This window comes from Rhincodon typus, chromosome 9 (assembly GCF_021869965.1).
Source record: "Rhincodon typus isolate 14 chromosome 9, sRhiTyp1.1, whole genome shotgun sequence".
Taxonomy (NCBI): Eukaryota; Metazoa; Chordata; class Chondrichthyes; order Orectolobiformes; family Rhincodontidae; genus Rhincodon; species Rhincodon typus.
Genome location: NC_063340.1, coordinates 51,676,761 through 51,681,588, shown reverse-complemented (window position 1 = coordinate 51,681,588; position 4,828 = coordinate 51,676,761). Strand labels below are relative to the sequence as shown.

Genomic DNA, 4,828 nt, shown 5'->3' with positions numbered 1-4,828 from the left:
GAACACAGCAGGCCAAGCAGCATCATAGGAGCAGGATGCTGCTTGGCCTGCTGTGTTCATCCAGCTCTACACCTTGTTATATCAGAGGTCAAAATCTAATTACTCAGTGAGTCCTGGTAAACCTTGGTAAAAATGAGGCTCCATTTGCACTCTCAGGAGGAGATGAAAGGAGCAGAGCAGAGTAACAATCTAGGTGCCCTGACATTTATCACTGAAACTCCACCACCAAAAACAGGTCATCTGGACATTTCACTGATGTTTGGGGGATCCTTCAGTGCATAAAATGGTTGTCATATTTCCCTTCATTACAACAATGATAGAAGTTCACCTGTGAAATTCAGAGGCAGTGAAAGATGCTATGTAAATGAATTATTTTCTTTGTGAAGTATTGGAACTTGGTCTTGGATTTTTTTTAAATTCACTTTCACACCCTTTCTCCAATCCCTAACCAGATAAAGCTTACCAGGAATCATCAAGCAATTAGTATTTACATTTACAGTCAGTTTCTAACTCCAGCCACCTGGTGGTGAACATTCATGGTGAGTCAGAAAAATAGTAAGGCCTTTAAAATGGAGCTGTTAAAATAGTCAACCCTGACAACATTGAAAAATATTGTTCTTGGACACGCTACATACAAACAAAGCACAGGAGTAGCCCACTAAGCCCCTCAAGGCTGCTATGCCATTTAATAAGATAAGTTAATCTGACTACAACATCCAATCACCATTCCTGCCTAGCCCTGGTAAACTTTCACCACTTTGCCTAACAAGAATCTATCTCCCTCAGCCTTAAAAATATATTCAAAGGCTCGGATTCCACCAGCTTTTCAGTCCTGCCCTTCCTCGAGTCAAGGTTCAGTTATGGCTACAACATCCCCACCTGAAACCCACCAACCCTATTTTGCTGCATTCCACACGTTCGATCGCATGCACGGCAACCCTAATTTAAACTTTATTTTCCCTCTTTCTCAACTCAACTAATAACTGACTCTACTCTAGTAGCATTATCACTCCCCATACTCTGTGCACTATGATATTCCTCTCTTAGATAAACTCCTGTCTTCCACACCCCTGCCAAGTTGGTGTAATCCCTCCCCAGCAGCACTAGCAAGTTACGCCACAAGGCAATTTGTCCCAGCTCTACATGGTGAAGGAGCTTTGAGCAGTTAGCAGAGCCACAAGTCACATTTCACCATTTCACTTAATATATTGTTTTAAAATCTCCTGGATTGCCTTAAATAGCCACCGGGAAATTAATAACATTTCCAGTAAATTCCCAGCAGTAATCGGGAGGACTGGCAACCCCAGTTGTGTTAAACACTGAAATCAGTCAACACTCACAGTCACAACTTTACGTTGGAGGGAAAACTATTGATAAAATGCAGTGGCAGGGGAGTCTAGTGCTAATGTTTCTGTGAACAGTGATCGAAAGACCTGGACTAATACCCCAGCGAAAAATTCAATTCCCACCAAAGCAACTAGTAACATTTAAAACTAACTTAATTAGTAAATTTGAACTAAAATGTTAGCCTTAGTAATAGTGGCCATCAAACTGTCAGAGTGTTCTAGAAGCACTAATGCTCGGGAAGCTTCTGATCTTTATCTGCTCCAGTCACACCAACTGTCCTCTGAAGTGACTCGGCCAACCACTTGGTTCTACTAAAATGCCGAAGCAAAGTCAAAAACAAACAAAAAGAAAAGTGGACCACTTGACATCGGCCTAGGCACAAGAAATGACAAAAGCACAAACTTAAATAATCTTACAAAGTCCTTCCTAACATCTGGATTTATGTCAAAATTGGAAGAACTATCCCACAATCTAGTCAAGCAACAGCATGACAGTCAGTAATACTCATTGAAGCTTACCTTACAGGGAAGGTCTCAGACCCTTCCCTCATCTTCTCTGGATATGTCCTGACCCATCAGCAGAACAAATGGACCAGAGACAAGGAGCAGTGGTACAGAGTCAGCAGGAAGCAGCCATCTTAGTCTCAATATTAACTCCGCATCCCACAAGTTCTCGTAGCTGCAGGTCAAATATGACCAAGGAAACCTCCTGCTAATTACCACCTACTTACCTTAGCTGATGAATCAGTAATTATCCACATTGAACAGCAACTACAAGAATTATTTCAGAGAGTAGGACCACAGAGGTAGATGGACACGGTGGGATCCGGGAATTCAATGTCCATTGCTCAGCAGCACCACTACTGAACTGAAGGGTGCACCCGACAGCCCGTGCCTGTGGCAGTGACAAGGTAACTAACAAGAGGGAAACTTCTATTTGACCTTACCCTCATGAAGTTCTCTGGTGCCAACAAATTTCAGTCCTTCCACAGCAAGGTCTAGTATACAGTTCTTAAGTACTGCACTGGGATATTGCCCACAACAATCGTTGTATCAAGTTGCTAAACAATGGCATCCACAATGTTAAGGTACTTGAGAGAAGGTCAAGTAGGATCATCTTTGGCTGATGATGCTTGCAAACATTTCACCTTTATCTCTTGTATGTAGGTGCAGGGCTCAATTATGGTTGAGGTTGAGTAGTTTGCTTTAATCTCTTAGTTGTGGGACTACTCTGAACATGAAAAACCTGCCATTTTTGTTAATTAGCATGAAGAGAGCCCTATGTGGTGTAGCAACTTAACTAAATTCATACCACGTTTCACACAAATTAAATTGAGCAAAAACTGGGAGACCATTTCTTGACAAACCTCTTTAACTTGAAGTAAAGAGACACAGGGTGTTTTTAAACAGTCCACTTAACTTCAACATTCACCACAGAACAAGTAGATGTTAAAGAGCTCTTAAATGTGAAACACCGCAGCATGCATCACTAAGACACGTTCACATCCAAACCAAAATATCCACAAGATTAAAGATATTTAACTATTATGCTTTTCACAAAATTAGTATATCATAAAATTAGAACCAAACATCATTCTGTACTCTATTAACTAAATTATCACAAATTAGTGCTTAACATGAAATTGAAATTAAGTCACATCAAACTGTAATACACAGCCACACACCTGAGCTAGAGCTCCCAGGTGCACACAGTCTTCTCACAGTTCTCAAATGCTTCCTGTCATTACCCTTCCTCACTTATATTGTTACCAATACAAAATTTCCTACACTATAAATGCTGTAGTGTATGAAACCTGGGACAAATTCACCTCTAAGTATACTTTTAAGAAACAAGTCTAAATCTGTTCTTTCACTGCCAGGACCTTACTTATTTACCAGGAGTGGCTACACCTTTAACTTTAGTCAGCAGATCATATCCTCTTCATTCCCATAATGTAAAATAGATTGGGATAAGATCAATACAAGGTAAATTCAAAATGTAAAGTTTTGAATACTCCTGCGATCATCTGTTAGAACAAAACAAAACTGAATCCTTTCAAACAGACTTAGAACACATACAAAAGAAAAAAACTTAAACATTCTTGGCGCACCATATATTAACGGTAACCTCAAAGGTTAGAGGTTAAAAGACAGATCAGTAACACTCCCAAGTTTTCTCTCTACTCACTCTCTCTCTCTCTCTCTCTCTCTCTCACACACACACACACACACACACAGAGAGAAAATGTATACTATATGCAGCATCTAGCTACCTCACTCATCAGACAGAACTATTTCAAGATTGCTTCATCCCAGAAGGCCAATTGCCTTCTGAATGGCTGGTCTTTAGTCCCAGTGCTGAGCAAAGAGAATACTTTCTGAATCCAGGCTACCAAAAACAGTTACTGCATTCCTCTCCTAGATCTTATAGAAAATTGGTTATCAGTAAAGACAGTTGTGGCTGACATGTTTCTGCACACAATTGTTTGCAGCCTGTTTCTTATTTCAAAAGTTTCCTACCTTGAATTCTGCAGAAATCTTACAAAAAAAATCTCTTGTATTGTTTATCTTTTAATTGCTTAATTTATGAAATTGAACAAATTACTTCTGTGAAAACAGAACATATCGAACATACCTTAAAGAATTCTTCAAGCTGTTTACTATTGTACAAGGCTGGGATATTAGCAGAGAACTGCAGGAGATCTTCAGCACACTGTCTTCTTTCTTCGATCACAGTCTCATCGAAACGACCTGCAACCAAATACAAAGTTACTTTTTTTTCTAATTTTTATTTTGCAAATTTGATAGACTGGTTTCTATTTATGAAATAAATTTCCAATTGATTTCTCAAAGTCAGTACACACTTGACAAAACTTATCCTCAAGTGCAAACCCAAGTGAAATGATTCAAATTCATCCAATTTGCTGCAGTCACAGGCCTTGCTGCGTTTTGATAAAAATAGGAAGAGCCGCAAAAACTCAGCAGGTCCGGCAGAACCGAAGAGTCATCAGACTCTGATTCTCTGTCCACAAAGGCTGTCAGACCTGCGGAGTTTGTCCAGCAATTGGATTTTATTTTAAAATCACCAGTATCTGAATTATTTCACCTTTATCTTGCTGTGCCATAGTCCAGTCACACAAACATAAAACGGCAATGATTGAATTTAACCAAACAGCATATCATCCATGAAATACAGGCCTCCATGTTGGCTTGAACAACACTGCCCATCCACATGACTGAAAGTGAAAGTTACCATAGTCACAGGAGGACCATGGGTTGCTCTCCCATTACAGAGACGCAGCTGATGGGGATTTTAACCCAAAGGTCACCCCTCCTCGAGGTTAAGAAGGCAAAACCTTGTTGGTGACCTTAGCTAGTACACAAATTGAATGTTGTTGACATTACTCTCCATCACAATCCAGCCTCCCAGGCAACTGATCTAGCTGAACCTTAATGACATACCAACTAGTAATAATTCTAGT

The 4,828-nt window shown here is 39.9% G+C and overlaps 1 protein-coding gene across 1 annotated transcript in view; it reads right to left on the bottom strand.

Annotated features, from left to right (window-relative positions):
- rps6kc1 (ribosomal protein S6 kinase polypeptide 1) overlaps window positions 1-4,060 on the bottom strand; it is a 182,266-nt gene extending 178,206 nt beyond the window's left edge. The window contains exon 1 of the mRNA XM_048600985.1: window positions 3,982-4,060. The gene's annotated coding sequence lies outside the window, so the exon portion shown is untranslated. The remainder of the gene's footprint in view (window positions 1-3,981) is intronic.
- Between the last annotated feature and the right edge of the window lie 768 nt (window positions 4,061-4,828).